The sequence below is a fragment of the Palaemon carinicauda genome, chromosome 5 (assembly GCF_036898095.1).
Source record: "Palaemon carinicauda isolate YSFRI2023 chromosome 5, ASM3689809v2, whole genome shotgun sequence".
NCBI lineage: Eukaryota > Metazoa > Arthropoda > Malacostraca > Decapoda > Palaemonidae > Palaemon > Palaemon carinicauda.
The window spans coordinates 127,689,350-127,709,106 of record NC_090729.1 but is presented as its reverse complement, the minus strand read 5'-3'; the positions used below and the strand labels follow the sequence as shown (position 1 = coordinate 127,709,106).

Below are 19,757 nucleotides of genomic sequence, written 5' to 3'. Positions count from 1 at the left end.
AGTCAAACGGGGCGTACGTTGTGCGTAGGTTATTTTGTTAAACCATTTGCTCTTGCGCATGTGCATGCAAAAGAGGGAGAGAGATTAAATGTACCGTAATGTGTAAAATAATGTCCAGCTAAATAAGAAAATCATGATATAATTAATATTCTAAAGCGAACTATCAATCTACTAAACATATAGTTAAGAGATGCATAAGACCAAATGTAGTTTGACCTTCCAATGACCTCACCAGTGGAAGACGCTAGTGTCTAGATTTTCCTAGTTAAGCGTAACAAGATTTATATCAATATTGCGCAGAAGCCTAAAAGTCAATGGCTCTTAGGCTCTGATTTCATGTTAATGCAGTTGTTAAATTCACAATAGATGTTAGAAATACTAATTATCGGAAAATAATATCACTAATAGTGCTTGTTTGCCACTAACACGGAATCACATTATACATTTAGAAATCTGAGTACCGTTCATGACAATCGTCAAAATGAAATTTAAGAGGTCGATTACATAAATTACTGCAATGCATTATAAACAAATATATATATATATATATATATATATATATATATATATATATATATATATATACATTTACATATATATATATATATATATATATATATATATATATATATATATATATATATATATATTTCATAAGTCATTGAAGAAGATACTTGAAAAGAAGCCTTTTCATATATGTGTTCATATATGTTTGTAATCTTTAAATATTTAAAACAGACATATAAATTTGAAAATAAGATGTTATTTCCCTTAATTATTAGTTGATAGGTTTTCATTTGAACAGATTTTATCTAAGTTGACTACAGTCGAAATAAAGACAAAACATACACTCTTCACCGACACCTAATTTGAGACTGAATGGATAAGATACGACAATATTACAATGCTTAATGATAGCTACATAATTTTGTTCTTTAATGTCGGCTATTTCATTAAATCTAAATTTCAATCAAAATATTTCTGTGCCTCTGATACCCCATTATTTTGCCAGTATCAAATCTGTACGATTGTTCCAGTGATTTTTATCAATTTTTTAAGCAGTAAAACATTTATAAAACATTCATAAATTTGTAAATAAAAAAAAACGCAATTTCCTTGTGAAACCTAATACTCATTTGTTTTAATTCATGAACGTTTGTCCCTCCCGAATTCTTTCTACCTCGATGGAGAGAGTGGGAAAGAGAGGAAAGGGTGGGCTATACTAAAGGCATATCACTCATTGTCCTTAGGGAAGGGATGGTAAAAGCTGAACACAGACTCTTGCTGTTCCCTTGAGCTTGCGCAGTCTGCCGCCAGGGGGTCACATGTATAGGGGCCTGGAGGAACAATGGGCGATTGGGGGACGATGTTGTAAAGACCACAGCTGGGAGTGCTTTTTGTCTACTGAAAGTTTGTCTGGAAGGCATCTCGAGTCACTCCCTAACATAATGTCAAACCGCCCCTCCCCCTTCTAAATTTGGGGAGCTACTAAAAATAGAGAAAAGAAAGTAAAGGTGCTTGACTGGTAAAGTTCATTATCTGTTGGGGTCTGGGAGGGAATTGTGGGGTTGTGGGGGGGGGGAGTGAGGCCAAAGTCTTGCACAACAATGGCTAACAAAGACATTCTTCTCAAAAGGTCCTTTGCTTTGCAAAGATTGCCTAATAATTGGAAAAGCGAAGATTTGTGAATCGTAGTATATGAGAGAGAGAGAGAGAGAGAGAGAGAGAGAGAGAGAGAGAGAGAGAGAGAGAGAGAGAGAGATGAGAGGAGAGAGGCATTGGAAATTCAAGAGCTCTTTATAAATCTTGAAATTGTTGTGTATGCTGTATACATAGATTTGCTGACCAAAATAATCTTACTTGAAATTTGAGCAATTCAAAGAAAAGACAAAGCAAGAGAAGATGATAAAAACTTGTTTCATATATGTGAGAAAAAATGAAATAAAAAAAAAATGAGTTATCAATGATAAAAAGATTACCCAGTCACGGGTCTCATTAAAGAGGCCAAACTGAGTTACAGTGCGATGTAGAAAAGCCGGTCAACCCAGGTCAATCTACCATAAAAAGATAGTAAATAAAAGTATAACAAGGAGTAATACAGGAAGAAAATGAAGTGGAAGACGAAGAAAAGAGTTGATGGACTACCTTCATACAACAAGAAGAGTAAAACAAGAAGAAGTAAAACAGGAAGTAAAAGAAGTGGAAGAAGAAGAGAACAGTTGATGGATTTACTTCATAAAACAAGAAGTAAAGCAAGAACAAAAAGAAGTGGAAGAAGAAGAAAACAGTTAATGGACTAACTTCATAAAACAAGAGAAAGAAGTAAAGCAAGAACAAAAAGAATAGGAAGAAAAAAGAAAACAACTGATGAACTAACTTCATAAAACAAGAAGAAGAGGTAAAGCACGAAGAAAAAGAAGAGGAAGAAGAAGAAACAGTTGATGGACTAACTTCATAAAACACGAGGTGTTAAAACAAGAAACAGAATTAAAACAGGCAGAAAAGAAGAGGAAGAAGAAGAAAACAGTTGATGGACCAAAGTCATAAAGTGTTGACGAACATATCTCTTAAACTGAGACCGAATGACATCTAGTGTCAATATCAAATGTCCGAAATGTTGTTCTTTGGCTCCTGATGAGAGGTTTTTTTTTTTTTTTTTTTTTTTTTTTTTTTTTTTTTTTTTTTTTTTTTTTTTTTTTTTTGTATAACCTCAAGTGTTCTTCTCTGATCTATTTCTTTCCAGTCTTCATTTCATGAAAAGAAAACATTATTATTATTATTATTATTATTATTATTATTATTATTATTGATAAGAACATGTTTAAAGGGAATCATGATTAACGGTCCAATTTCAATATCATCCATTTCTGAGTGGGGATACCTTAATGTGGTGAAAGGGTTTGTGTGTCGCCATGATCACCAAAACTGTATTAGTTAAGGCCATTCATACTAGGTTGGTTTGCTGAAAGCGATTAGAGTAAAATTTCCCACCATAACCAATATGCAGTGGCTAGCGTGGTAATGAAAATGGCCAAACCTCAGTAATAATTAAGAACATGTATGAGGCCTTTGTCCTGCAGTGGACTACAAACAGCTGCATTTGTTGTTGTCAATATTATGATATAGATAATTATTTTCTGGAAGTATTATTTTAAGCAATTGAATTTGCATTTATGCAAGACGAAGCCTACTCTTCAATTACCATCTAATAAATTATGTATTGTTTCAGATTTATTGAAAAACCAAGATTAATCTTTTCTGGACGATTATGAAATATAACAACCTAACTGGCATTGATGATTCTTCACTTTGAGGACAATCAGAATCAACTTCATGAAAATTCTTCTGGGAAAACCATGAAACATTATAAACAAATAAGATTGATTGATTTGAAGTTCTCTGGCACCCTAACATAACCAAATAAGAACAACCAAGGAAGTTTGCTGGAGAATCCTGAAACTTCAAAGTGAACTTCACACAAATGGGAAGGATCTGAAACTTCACAGTACATTTCCAGCAAATCATCTTCTGGGACTTATAATAGAAGTAATGAGCTAAATGACGCCATATTTGTCAACAGCATTCGAAGATATATTTGGGAAAAGAAGAAAAACCTATTGATTCTACATCCTATAGAACTACATGAGGGTTTCCTGGCAGTACATATACTGTGTATGTACACAAACATAATATCTCTCTCTCTCTCTCTCTCTCTCTCTCTCTCTCTCTCTCTCTCTCTCTCTCTCTCTCTCTCTATATATATATATATATATATATATATATATATATATATATATATATATATATATATATATATGTAATATATATAAATATATATATATATAGATAGATAGATAGATAGATAGATATACTTATATATATAAACATATAGCCTATATATATATATATATATATATATATATATACAGTATATATACATATATATGATCGTTTGTATATATATATATATATATATATATATATATATATATATATATATATATATATATAGTGTATATACTCATAAATAAATATGCATTTATATTTACATACATATATACGTATTTGTATAAGTATATGTATTCATATACATTTATATATCATGTATATGCATTTATACACATATGTATATGTGTGTGTATTCGTAGAAGCTAATTGACTGGAAGGTCCAACTCACGTTTATAGGGGGGATTTTAAACTCAAAGGAAACGATAAATTGATCGTATAGCAGTTACAAAAAGGGACGAGATGACTGATTAAGGCCATGGCAAGAGCAAACGCTATATAATAATAATAATAATAATAATAATAATAATAATAATAATAATAATAATAATAATAATAATAATAATAATAATAATCTTTATTTCAGCAAAAGCCATATACAGTTACAAAAGGGGGGTACAGTGATCTTACACTTTTGATATCAGCAAAAAAAATGAGATATACAATAATATCAGTGATATTGTACAAACATCAATTAGCAGGTTGACCATACAAAATTGCACAAAATTAATTAAAATTAGCGAAACAGATTTGCATTCAGACAATATATTATTTGAGGAAATTATTTAGTGTACCCAGAACAATAATGCTCGAGATAATATTATTAGCAATGTCAAATACGACAGAATTAACACAGTAAACTGGTCGAGAGAGAGAGAGAGAGAGAGAGAGAGAGAGAGAGAGAGAGAGAGAGGAGAGAGAGAGAGAGAGAGAGAGAGAGTGATGATTACGTTGAATCTGAAACACGTTATCTACCACCTACCTAAGATTATCTTTACAGAGAAGCTTGTGCTATCAAAATTACTTTTTCCAATTTGGAGAGAGGAGAGAGAGAGAGGAGAGAGAGAGAGAGAGAGAGAGAGAGAGAGAGAGAGAGAGAGAGAGAGAGAGAGAGACGAAGAAAATTTTTTGGGTACCACTCAACCCCGGCATACGACCCCTACAAACAAATAAAACAGACATCTCAGGGTATATTTTAAAGATCAAAACATCACACTTCTACTCCCGGACTTCCTGCATCTAGACTCGGACAAATGTTTCACATGCTTTCGTTCGCTCTCGTTCCCTTTCGTGTACAAGAACCGACTGCACCTTTCCCAAGAGCCGACTCATATGATATCCATAAATGTACATTGTTAAAGAAGTTTCGATATAATGCAACTGTAATATATTTTCTCTTCCTGCTACTTCAGTTGCAACTAAATATCTCGATAGGAAAGAAAGGCATGAACCAATTGCGCAGGACGGCAGATAGCTGCGCGAATCAGTTGGCATCGTTCAGGGTTAGTCATTGGCACTCCCCCATACGCTATTCCCATCATGGGCACTCGCTTGCGGGGAAAGATACTCCCTCTATATATCTGACCTGTCTGTTACCCTATGGGCATGTCAATACCACCGTCTGTTAAGCTATGGACATGTCAATCCCTTGGTTAGGGGTACGTCACTAATATTTCCTTGGGGATAGGAACTAATTATTCTTCAGCTCACGGGTTAAAAGGACACAGTCTTTATGATATACTGTCTAAGACAAGTCTATCTTTAACTGGGTTATAAGTGATATTTTGCTCCTGATTAAGCTGTGGACTGAAATATCGCAAAGACTTAGTTTATGTTGTTATTTTTATCATGACCGATATATAACTTTTAAAAATCAATACAAAACGTGGCTTCAGTACATACAACGTCATCTTAAAAATCATTTTCATTCCTCAAAACTCCGTGAAATTACTGTTTATTCTACCAGTATATATAGGTCCACATATGCGCACATACAGATCTTGGATGCTGGGTGTTCGGGAGCGAGAAATCTGTGGGCGGTCGAAGCACCCAAAGGGGGACACCTGACCAGGAATGATAGAAGCCCGTCAGACACCCACTCGGGTGATCATGCCTCAGCATAGCAATAGACGTAAGGGTATTCTGAGGAGGTTCCCAGGCTTGTGCTGTCAAAGATAAGATGACATCATAAGATGTCTGTGGGAATTATGGCCGCTCGCTAACAACCCCCTGACCCGGACTTTCTTTCTAGAATATTGCTACTGGTGAGGATCGTGTCTCTCCTTGGACGAGCTGCTGATGCTGCCACTGCAATTGCGCTATGCGTTGCCATAGTAACAGGAAAGAGATGGAGAATCCTGTGAGGAGTGATGACTTTGAAAAGCTTAATTTCGATGACGTTATCATTTTACTTGTAGGTTGAAATAGTTCATTAGACTGCTATCAGATTTCTCAAATGTTTTAAACAATGGTAAAGGGGGACATCATAAGTAAAGTTTTTACAGAAATCTTCCCTTTTCAATGTTATTAATGGAACACCGAAGGGTTAGGATTTGCCAGTTTTATCAAAAAAAAAAAAAAAAAAAAAAAAAAAAAAAATTAAGAAATAAATAAATAAATAAAAATATATATAATAATCCAATGGGAATATCATGTATTACAGTAATAACCATGTCAGCATTGGCAAACAATAGTTTGTGTTTATTTTCTAACAAATCAATCCTAAATGGAAGGATTACATCATTTTTCGATTTTGCTAAATAAATCACATCCTCGTAAATTTGAATAATGAATTCAGAGCCTTTGAAACTCCTGTAGGATAGAACTGGAAGGCTTATTGTTTGGAAGAGTTGTTGATTCTATTCCAGCAGTAGATGGTATCACCTTTCATAATGAATAACCAATTTTCTTTTTCTTGGTGTATTGTTTTTGAAAATGCTCACCCATAATTAGAAGTCTACAAGATACCACAAAATTGATTGACTTACAATACATATAGCCAATTTATATATAACTATATTTATATATACATGTATATATACATACACACACACACACACATATATATATATATATATATATATATATATATATATATATATGCTTTATATATGTATACATATAAAGAAACATACACATGCACATAAATATATATATATATATATATATATATATGTATATATATATATTTATATATATATATATATATATATATATATATATATACATATATATATATAATTTGAATTCAGTGTCTTAATCTTTTTTTCGATTTGCAGATGAAATTCTTGCCAAAATTTATCTCAGAATTATATTTAAATCATTGAGCCTCTTGCTAAGCTTTTAAAAGAATGTATAAGATTCCAAATTAACTATTTACAACATGAATTGCAGAAAATCTCCCAATTATTCAATAGAAAAAATGACATGTGTCAATCAAAAGCTGCGTCAACCATGTCTAAAGGTTTAAAGGGTACTCATGAATGGCAAAGGCAAAGGACAGTGACATTGCACTAGAAAGTAGGACAGTGACCTAACGACTGACCATATATGCATATGATCAGCGCCCAAGGCCCTTCTCCATCCAAGCTAGGACCAGGGAGGGCCAGGCAATGGCTGCTGATGACTCAGTAAGTAGACCTACAGTCTCCCTCAACCCGGCCCCCTCCTTTGCTCACAAGGATGGAGAGGTTGCAGATAATAAAGGAACTTAAGAGTTTGAGCAGGACTCGAACCCCAGTCTGGCGATCACCAGGCAGAGACGTTACCATTAGGCCACAATCGTGCAAAACAGAAAAATGATATCATAGTGGCATATCTGAATGAGACCGCACACAGTATAGAATTGTGCACATAACCAAACATGGCGGATTACTCCTACAAGTCGAGAGCACGCCCAAAAGAATGATAGTTGTATGGTATGAGAGAGAGAGAGAGAGAGAGAGAGAGAGAGAGAGAGAGAGAGAGAGATTCCATATTGAACTTCTTCTTAATGTGGAAGGTTATAATATCAATCTAATAGATTCTTCTTCCCCTTTAATAAATTAAATAGATAAAACTTATGAGCCGTAAACGTTGAAATGATTATTTATTTAAGTTTATCATCCAACATATATTACAAAATTGTAAAAAAAATTATAATAAATTTTTCAAAACATCGGGATAGAATATTTAGTTTCCCGCAAAAAAATAGCGTACCTGCTTATATCAAAACATATCTATAAAAATGTTTTTTAAAAAAATTATAACATCTTTTAAAACATTACAATACAATATTTAGCATCTCGGATACAGTAAAGTTCATACTTAGCATTATTTTTAAAAAATAGAGGGCAAGTTTCTTATATATCTTCCAAGACATGATAATAGAATACTTAGGTTCTCACAAAAAAAAAAATCGTACCTCTTATAAAAATACTATTTGTAAAAAAAAATGGAAGGCGAGTATTCTTATCAGTCTTTTAAATACATTATGATATAATATTAATTTTCTCACATTTTTTTACATGCTTATCCTAAGTCTTATTTTGAAAAATGAGAGAAGTCACGTTTTTTATTGATATTCTGCGTTGTTTTAAGTAAAATTTGGTATGGGCCAATAATATGGATTAAAAAAAAAAAATTGAAGTTATTCAGTCAACCTGCATTTATCATTTCTTCGTGACCACGTAAAACCTCTGATCTTTGAACATGAGAAAGTTACTGAAATCAATAAATACAACAATTGTATTTCAACAGACATCAATCTCCTGTTTTATTCACTGAGGGAGAACAGCAAATCCTGAAATTTTGAGTTGCAGGTTTTCGTTTCGTGAGTATTAAATATTTGATCGTATAATCCAAGAAACTTTAATTCAAATATTTTATTGTCTCAAAGTATGTTAATTAACCTTTTTTATGTATTCCCTACTAGGTCATCAGAATTCATTCAAAAGCTTGGAAAAATCTCATCGTTCTTAATAGTATTTCATCTCTGTTCATTATCTCAATAGCTATTTAACTTTTAGTAAAAATAGCTCGTCTATAGTCCATTTCTTTTAGCGATGCATATTTGCACCGACTCACAGCGGTGCCCTTTTAGCTCGGAAAAGTTTCCGGATCGCTGATTGGTTGGACGAGCTAAAAGGGCACCGCTGCGAGTCGGTGCAAATATGCATCGCTAAAAGAAATGGACTATAGTTGACGGTATCCCAACCTCACTCCAAGGCAATATCTAAGTGATACTTCAAAGGTATTACTGTACTTAATAGTTTAAATATAGTTAATATTAATACTTTAGCAATAGATATACCTTATACTTTAGTGACAGTTAATGGTAATGAATCATTATCATCATTATCATTACAACCACCAGAATTATCATCAGCCTTATCATCACCATCATTACCACCAAAATCATCATCATCACCATCATTATCCCCACCAGCATTATCATCAGCCTCATCATCACCATCATTACCACCACCATCATTATCATCATCATCATCATCACCATCATTACCACCAAAATCATCATCATCATCATCATCATTATCACCACCAGAATTATCATCAGCCTTATCATCACCATCATTACCACGAAAATCATCATCATCATCATCATCATTATCACCACCAGAATTATCATCAGCCTTATCATCACCATCATTACCAACAAAATCATCATCATCACCATCATTATCCCCACCAGCATTATCATCAGCCTCATCATCACCCTCATTACCACCACCATCATTATCATCATCATCATTATCACCACCAGCTTTATCATCATCACCATCATTACCAACAGCATCATCATCATTATCACCACCAGCATTATCATCAGCATCATCATCACCATCATTGCCACCAAAATCATCATTATCACAACCAGCATTATCATCAGCATTATCATCACCATCATTACCACCAAAATCATCCTCATCACCATTATCACCACCAGCATTATCATCAGCATCATCATCACCATCATTACCAACAACATCATCATCACCATCATCATCACCATTATCACCACCAGCATTATCATCAGCATCATCATCACCATCATTACCAACAACATCATCATCATCATCACTACCTGAATTATCATCAACATCATCATCACAATCATTACCACCAACATTATCATCAACATTATCATCATCATCATCATTATCATTATCACCACCAGTATTATCATCAACATCATCATTACCTCCATTACCACCAAACATCATCATCATCATCATTATCACCACCAATATTATCATCATCATTATCACTTATAGGTCAACTGTTTCCGCTGGGGTCATAAAATTAGTTCACTTAAATAACTACAATATTCAAAAAAGAACATTCTACACGAGGGTATATTTCTTGGATACCTTTGAAGATTAACTTCCCGAGAAATGACATAAGTTTTTATCCTCTTGTTATTTTGAAGTTTTTATAGTTTATACAATGAAAGATTTATTTCAGTATTGTTATTGTTGTTAAATTTCTCTTGCATTGTATTTCCTTCTTTCCTTTCTTCACTGGGCTATTTTCCCTGTTGGACCCCTTAGGCTTGTAGCATCCTGCTTTTCCAACTAGAGTTGTAGCTTAGCAAGTGATTATAATAATAATAATAATAATAATAATAATAATAATAATAATAATAATATCTCCTACAAAATTTGAAAAATCACTGTGTGAAAAAGAATCATATCTAAGCATTTGATGTTGTTAATAGTTTATATATGACATGTCTGTTTTGACGTTGTTACTTATTTTAGAATGATTTATTGTTAATTTGTTCTCTTCATTTATCTATTTCCTTATTTTCTTTCCTCACTGGGCTATTTTTCCCTGTTGGAGCCCCTGGCCTTATAGCATCTTGCTTTTCCAACTAGGGTTGTATCTTGGATAGTAATAATAATAATAATTAAAGTTGCAAATGAAGATTGCTGTGAAAAAATGGCAACTCTTCAACCGAAACTTCTCAATTTGCAAACGTCGAAAATAAAAGTAAAATCATAAAAAAAGCAATATAACAAATCAGCATGACGTATCTCTTCTCTCTCTCTCTCTCTCTCTCTCTCTCTCTCTCTCTCTCTCTCTCTCTCTCTCTCTCTCTCTCTCTCTCGGCGTGGTCAGTTACTTAATTCCATGAGAACTAGTACCTATAACTTAATGCACATGCAGGAAAGGTTCCTTAACAAATAACAACTTCTTTAAGCGCAAAAATATTATTTACTATTTCCAGTGAATTTTCTATCTTCAATTTAGCACATCTTCCAATGATACAACTGTTGAGAAACCCTGTTATTATTACCCAAACCATTGGTAACGTTTGTAATCATGAAGTATTGCTTATACGATGGGAGTCTTTGCCGCAGCATTGATGACGTCACAGATGCGTTGGCAACACTCTTTAGTTACTCGCTTCTGAGAATTAATTGGAAATCTAGATTAGTTTCTTCTGCCGATTTTAAATAGCTTATAAAAACTCATAGAGCGCACAGCCATTTGTTCGTTGCGCACAAAACGAGAGTAAAGAAAACTCCAGATATTTGCAGTAATAATCTGTGACAGATCAATAAACAGACAGAACTGAGACTGTTATTAATATTCTATCTTGAATTGGTCTCAACAAATCACATAGATTTATTTATGGCAAACGATTAGTAACATGGACTACCTGGATATATATTACAGTACATAAATGTATTAAGATTTGTCTACATCAGTTTCAAAGCAACAATGATGGACCAGTGAGACCAAAGTTTCTAACGATATGTAGTGGATCAATTAATTTCCATAATGAGGGTTATCAGAAAATTAAAAAAATTTAAACAAATCAATTGCAAGACCATTAGCAATGAAATCACAGGTATTAATCAAAAATTAAAACGATTGGTACTGAAACCATTTCAACGAGTATCATTCAGGCACAAATTCAAATAAGCTTATGATTTGACATCAACAGCGAGGACAAGTTCGCATCGTAAGCTATTTTTCTACGTGTTAACAAATTAAGATTTCTTGTCATTCCATCTGGCTGGATTCAGACGGAGCAAACTTGATTGAGCGATGCGAATTCTAGAAATGATTGGTTGGTTTGCACTAGCATTAACGTGGACCCCTGGACTCTACCAAACATCAAAAGCCAGTCTGGAGTTATTGTTATTATTATTATTACTTGCTAAGCTACAACCCTAGTTATAAAAGCAGGATGCTATAAGCCCAGGGGCCCCAACAGGGCAAATAGCCCAGTGAGGAACGGAAACAGGGAAAAATAAAATATTTTAAGAACAGTAACATGAAAATAAACATCTCCTATATAAACTATAAAAACTTTAACAAAACAAGAAGAGAAATTAGATAGAATAGTGTGTCCGAGTGTACCCTCAAGCAAGAGAACTCTAACCCAAGACAGTGGAGGACCATGTTACAGAGGTTATGGCATTACCCAAGACTAGAGAACAATGGTTTGATTTTGGAGTGACAGTTAGTTGACAACGTCTCTGAGTCACAATCCTGGGTCGGAAGTTCGAGCCAATTTTGCAGCTCTCCATCCCTGTGATATCGGGATAGGGGGGGGGGGAGCCTATGGGCCCAGCTACTGAGTCATCAGTAGCCATTGCCTGGCCCTTCTTGGTCCTATAGCTTGGGTGGAGAGGGGGCTGAGGCTATGATCAAGAGTATATATGGTCGTTCCCTAGGACATTGTCCTGTCCCTTACCCCGCCACTCATGAACAACCTTTAAACCTTTAAATAAGAACTGCAATTATGCATCCTTGTGAAGCCCGTGTGTCTTCTGGTTGGAATTATTGAGACTCATAACCCTTTTCATTACTGATTTTAGTTTTTCCTTCTTTGGTTAATACCACAAAATGTTTAATTCTATCCATTTGAAAAGAAAATCACTTTGAAAGGGAAGGCATATAGCAAAAAAAAAAAAAAAAAAAAAAACATCATTAATTAAAACTAAATAATTTTGAATGAGAGAAAATTATACCAATTTTCTAGTTTTTCAACAGATTACAGCAAAATCACATTTTGGAGAAAGTGCTAGATCAAAGCCTTTATCTAGACCAACGAAATAATCTCCAACTCCAAAACCTTCTTATATTAGGAAATTAAGCAATTTAAAAAATATGTACCAGTACATTTCACCTAACTGAGTCAGTATACCAATCCTAATTAAAGTCAAGTTACAAACATTACGAAAGCTCCTTAAGACATATCATCGAAATCAGGAAGCAGTTGCATACCTTAAAACAGGACTTTACTTATACGGGAGAACTGAAACTATGACGATCTCTGGACTGTTTTAGAGACAAGGGCCTTCTTAAAAAAAAAACACTGATGAAACTCAAGAACCAGAATGGAATGCGGAATAACACTATATTCAGTTACATATACAACCTAGCTTAGACAACCGTAACACTATATTCAGTTACATATACAACCTAGCTTAGACAACCGTAACACTATATTCAGTTACATATACAACCTAGCTTAGACAACCGTAACACTATATTCAGTTACATATACAACCTAGCTTAGACAACCGTAACACTATAGACTTTATTCACAAAGTAATTATATAATATAGCACCTGATTATTGACTATCAACAAGAAACGTTACCAAATCGTCAAATCCAAAAACTGTAACCAAACATAATAACCTAACACTCTTAACTAAATGATAATATTGATTTATTTAACATACAAAGTGTCCCCGCCAGTTGTTAATCTACTGCCATGACGCTATTCCAACTAGAGGGGCACTCAGTAGAGCGCAGACCTCCAACGCAGCAACTTATTTCTTGACCTTTTGTTTAACTTTGACCTTGACCTTAGACCTCAACATTTATTAATTGGAATGGATTTTCATACACTCAAATATGAACCAAATTTGAAGTCCCTGTGACAACGATATCCAAACTTATGGCTGATTAGGTGAACTGGACATTTTGCTTGACCGTGACAGTGACATTTGACCTTGACTTTCCAAAATTTGATAATTTCCAGCTTTTTACATAGCATTCAATCCTTGCAGGTTTCATTACTCTACGAATAAAATTATGGTCAGGAAGCTTTTCACAAACACACACAGGGGCGAAAACATAGCCTCCTTCCAACTTTGTTGGCGGATATAATTTAGTAAAAGGTAACGAAAATAAAATAGAATGATAGAAAACATAACCTCCCTCCAACTTCGTTGGCGGATGTAATTTACTAAAAAGGGAACGAAAATAAAACAGAATGAAAACAGTTGATAACATAAAAAATAATAAAGGCATCGTGAAATCATCAATTAAAATTGAGGGAAAAGAAAAAAGGCGTAGAAGGGTACTTACCAGCAGCTTAAAAAGTTTCTCCATTCCTTTCATGGTGGCGTGCTTCATCTAGAAGGATGAAAAAGACAATATTTAAGTGATACTTCAGAGGCATTTTCATCTTGATAGGTTAAATATAGTTAATATTAAATGCTTTAGAGATAGTAATACTTTATACTTTGAAAGAGTTAATGCTAAAGAATCACCATCATCATTATCATTATCACCATCAGCATTATCATCAGCATCATCATTATCACCACTAGCATTATCATTAGCATCATCATTATCACCACCAGCATTGTCATCACCATCATCATTATCACCACCAGTATTATCATCAGCATCATCATTATCACCACCAGCATTATCATTGTCACCACCAGTATTATCATCAGCATCATCATTATCACCACCACCATTATCATCAGCATCATCCTTATCACCACCACCATTATCATCAGCATCATTAAATTATCTTCATCATTACCATCATTACCACTAGCATTATAATCATCATCATCATCATCACTGCCATTTTAAAGCCAAATCTTCCCTCTACTTGAGTATCAGAAAGATCTCCAATCAGAAAACCCTTTTAATCGGAACGACAATGCTCGAGTATTAAACAATAATACTTCGCAATCAGAGAGATAATGTATAAACTTTCCCAGGAAGACTCAATGAAATATTTTCGCTTGTTATGTCCGAGTCCAAAAGGTTTCACTAGGCATTTTTTTTTTCACTTTCTAAACCTTACCATCACAGAGGCCACCGCTGTGCAATGGCCCGTGCTGTCATAAGTCGGTTTATCTAAACCAGTCATCAACCTTCCACTTAATAAAATGCAAACAAATAAAGGTTAAAAGGCCTCTCATGTATGGTATTGGCAAAGGACATTGACAATGCCCTGACTAGCTGGACAATGCCCTAAAGACTGATCATATATACATATGATCAGCGCCCAAGCCCCATCTCCATCCAAGCCAGGACCAGGAAGGATCAATCAACGGCTGCTCATGACTCAGCAGGTAGACCTATAGGCTCCCGCAAAACACCCCATCCTTAGCTCACAAGGATGGTGAGGTTGCAGACAATACAAGAAACTATCGAGTTTGAGCGGGACTCCAACCCCAGTCTGGCAATTCGCCAAAGCAGGGACGTTTCCAATGGGCCACCATAAGACAATTATATTTAGAAAAAAAAAAGTAGCTGAAAGTTCTTTTCCGATGGGGAACAAATGTAGGTTTAACGTAACTAACTTGAAACTAAAAAAAAATATTACTGGTACCTACAACTGAGCTTACAAATCTAAGTCTAACTGCAAGCGGTCACACAGAGAGAGAGAGAGAGAGAGAGAGAGAGAGAGAGAGAGAGAGAGAGAGAGCGCGTGCTAATCATATTGATGTATTCATCAACACTCGAGGCACTTCTGATGAATGTTGATACGGGAGTTGATGTGTCGTTTACCGAGCATGATTTTCTGAATAACCAAAAAAAAAAAAAAAAAAAAAAAAAAAAAAAAAAAAAAAAAAAAAAAAACCGGATAGCAACTTACGATTGGCTTCGTGAATAACTGACGTAATTTCGTATGGATATAGAGGGAAACAATGTTCGTTAAGTTTAAAATTCTTTATTTTGGTCCATTTTTCTTATAAAAATATCTTTTTTCGTATTTTTGTCATATAGATCCTTTTTTTTTGGGGGGGGGGGGGATAAAATCTTATTTTAGTTCGTTTTGCTCCTCTTAGTGTGCGGTTTCTCAAAAAAAAAAAATTATTCCATAGAGAAACTTTCTTGTGTTCACTACACTAATCATTTTAACATTTTTTCCCAAAATCATTTCTCTGTGAACAAAATATTCACCAGTAGACTCTACCATCTACTCTTCATTTTTTCCTAATAGAGATTGTGGCTTTTTAAGGATAATGCTCTTTGCTTGTTTTTATCTTTCCACATTCATCATTCGCAGGAGAAATTTCAATTCCATCCCTTAAGAAATTTCAATGCACGCTGCTTTTCATTTTTATTTTCTTTATTGCGTTTCTTATGTTAAAACCTATTTTGACTGTTAGTTTGATCCTCTAGCAAAGTATCTACCCAGTTTTTTTTTTTTTTTTTTTTTTTTTTTGCTTATTTTTTCATTATATTTTCCTATCGCAAAATATCTATCTATAGCTTTTTTTTACGTACGCCTAATAAATAAGCATAGGTTTTTCTTCTTTTTTTATCAAGCACCGTTCATCATAGTGAACCCTTCCATAGATCTTCGCGATATCGTAACTAACAAAACACCTGGCTTATATAACCATCAAATGTTGAATCCTAATCATTATCGCCATCTGGTGTAAATGATCTTAAAATATACCAAGTTATTTCACATAATGAATTCATATGAACAGGATATATCTACAGTATAATCCCGAAGGTGCTACCACCACTATTTTCTCCTCTCCCATCTCTTTCCTCATGCAACCTCCACCCCCACCCCCCTCTCCTCTCCTACCCCCCACCCTCGTCCAACTCTTACTTCACCATCTCCTCCTCCTCCTCCTCCTACTCGCCCTTCAATTGACTGGAAGCAGGAAATGCCGTGCATGTTTACCAAGGATTCCAAAACAACCCGTCATTTCAAGCTCCCTGCCATGACATTCCATCACTCAACCCACCCACCCCCAAATCTACGTTCACCTCCCCCCCCTCCCTTGATGCAATGCTGATTTATTCGGCTTTCTCCACTAAATGCACGTGCGTAATATAATAATGAAGAAGCAGATGTTATGTGCATTCAAATTCCTTTTTGGTTCTTTAATGAATGAATGTCTGAATGAATGAAATGCTAAGATTGATCTGGCGAACGTTTGTATGGAGGAAAAAATTTAATTGTTTATCGTTATAATAGTTATTTATTATCATCATCATCATAAAAATAATAATAATAATAATAATAATAATAATAATAATAATAATAATAATAATAATAATAATAATAATAATACTACTACTAATAATAATACATTAATGAAATTCACTTGCATGCTGGAATTGTAATCCAAAGGTATTGCCTTTGGGGTACTTATTGTTCATTTCTACTAAAGAAAAAAAAAAGGTATGTTTCTTTTGTTACTTTCTAGCATAGCAAAACTTTATATTTATTGTTCATTTCTACTAAAGAAAAAAAAAAAGGTATGTTTCTTTTGTTACTTTCTTGCATAGCAAAATTTTATATTCTTAAGACTGTGTTCAGCGCATCAGCCTTTTACTAAGCTAACCTTTAGTAAGCGAATTCACTAGTGACACATTCAACTAATATAAAAGTAACTCATGATATAGTTCATTTATATTTAATTCTAATATTGTAATATGGCACATTAAAGGGATTTTATAATTTTTACAATTTAATTTAATGCAAATATCTCTCTCTCTCTCTCTCTCTCTCTCTCTCTCTCTCTCTCTCTCTCTCTCTCTCTCTCTCTCTCTTTCTGTTGTTGTGTTCTCTGCTGTTGTTATGTGTGTGTGTATATATATATATATATATATATATATATATATGTATATGTATATAATATATATATATATATATATATATATGTATATGTATATACATACATATATATATATATATATATATATATATATATATATATATATATATGATATATATATATATATGTATATATATACATATATACTTCGCATCACAAAGAACTGGCTATCCTTTGATGAATATAGCCAATGAATCCTCTCGAGGCCCTTTGCGTCAATAGGCGTAGGAGAAAATGATGAGGATGATGATGAACCAACAATGCAATCACGACTGTTAAGGTCAGCAATTTTTATCTGTATCAAGTAATGTAATCAGAATCAAATTTAAGGCGTCTCAATATTATTTGTTTGAACCAAAATATGAAGCACCAAACTTAAAACCAATTTTAATCAACTCCAAAATGGAATAAAAATCTAATAAATCAACGACAAATCCCTTCAGGAAAACTAAAAATCTCCTTCAGAAAACAAGCACATCTCAGGGGCGAGCTGACCTAGCCTGCCCCGACGGTGCCCAGGTAGGGGCGTCCTTGGACAGCCGTTGAAGGCAAGGTCACACGCTCCAAATATATGAGGCGAACGGAAATGCCGGAGAATGTCGCCATTCTGACAAAACGGGCAAGTTACGTAAATGCTTGTTCATTGTGTCGGTCTCCTTGATCATGGCCTTCTTCTTCGGAGTCGTTTATTTCTTCTTCTTCTTCTTCTTCTTCTTCTCTCTTGAGGTTTTCAGTACGATTAGCTTTCATAATTTTCTTTTTCATTTTGTTTATGCATTCTTCTACTTGTACAAATAGCTTTATTTGTAATTTGTCGATTATAGATTTCTTATTTGACCTAATAAATGAACAGTTGCTTAGTAACTTTACTGATGTTTATTTCTCGTTTATATTTATTTGACTTACTAAATTAGTTTTTTTAAGACTTTCTTATTTAGTACCTTTATTGGTGTTTTTTTTATCAAAATATTTGTGGAATTTTTTGCATTAGTGACCAAGGAATCAGTTTCTGATGCTAAATCAGGCACAACCACAGATTTCAAAGAAACCCCTTTTTATTTTGTGAAAGTACAGCTGGAGGTAAAAACATTCCTTGAGTAAAAAGATTCTTGGAAACGGTAGTTGCTTACTTCCCTTACCCCCACCCCCTTCCCCGCCCCCTCCCGAATAAAAAATCATAGGTCATTGCCCTTAGGAATGTACCTGCATGTTCCTATTGCTTTCCTGCACGTTTTCATGTGCTATTTTCCTTACAGCCTTGGCGTGGGAACAGGTATCTATATGTAGCTTATTAGTATCTGTGCTGTTACAATGCCTGTCGCTTTAAATTGGATTGGTTTTAATAGGATTTGTGAAATTGGGCCCATTGCAGGTCGCTTTAAATTGGGTTAGATGTAATTGGGCCCACTGACTTTCGCTTTAAATTGGGTTATATATAATTAGATTTGTGAAATTGGGCCCATTGACTGTCGCTTTAAATTGGGCTAGATGTAATTGGATTTGTGAAATTGTTCCCAATGCCTGTTGTTTTAAATTGGGTTAGATGTAATTGGATTTGTGAAATTGTTCCCAATGCCTGTTGTTTTAAATTGGGTTAGATGTAATAGGATTTGTGAAATTGGGCCCATTGCCTGTTGCTTTAAATTGGGTTAGATGTAATTGGATTTGTGAAATTGTTCCCAATGCCTGTTGTTTTAAATTGGGTTAGATGTAATTGGATTTGTGAAATTGTTCCCAATGCCTGTTGTTTTAAATTGGGTTAGATGTAATTGGATTTGTGAAATTGTTCCCAATGCCTGTTGCTTTAAATTGGGTTAGATGTAATTGGATTTGTGAAATTGTTCCCAATGCCTGTTGCTTTAAATTGGGTTAGATGTAATTGGATTTGTGAAATTATTCCCAATGCCTGTTGTTTTAAATTGGGTTAGATGTAATTGGATTTGTCAAATTGTTCCCAATGCCTGTTGCTTTAAATTGGGTTAGATGTAATTGGATTTGTGAAATTGTTCCCAATGCCTGTTGTTTTAAATTGGGTTAGATGTAATTGGATTTGTGAAATTGTTCCCAATGCCTGTTGTTTTAAATTGGGTTAGATGTAATTGGATTTGTGAAAT

The 19,757-nt window shown here is 34.0% G+C and overlaps 1 long non-coding RNA gene across 1 annotated transcript in view; it reads right to left on the bottom strand.

Annotated features, from left to right (window-relative positions):
• LOC137640567 (uncharacterized) overlaps nt 1-19,757 on the bottom strand; it is a 226,513-nt gene that overhangs the window by 107,405 nt on the left and 99,351 nt on the right. The window contains exon 3 of the long non-coding RNA XR_011044404.1: nt 14,120-14,167. This is a non-coding gene — a long non-coding RNA (uncharacterized lncRNA). The remainder of the gene's footprint in view (nt 1-14,119; nt 14,168-19,757) is intronic.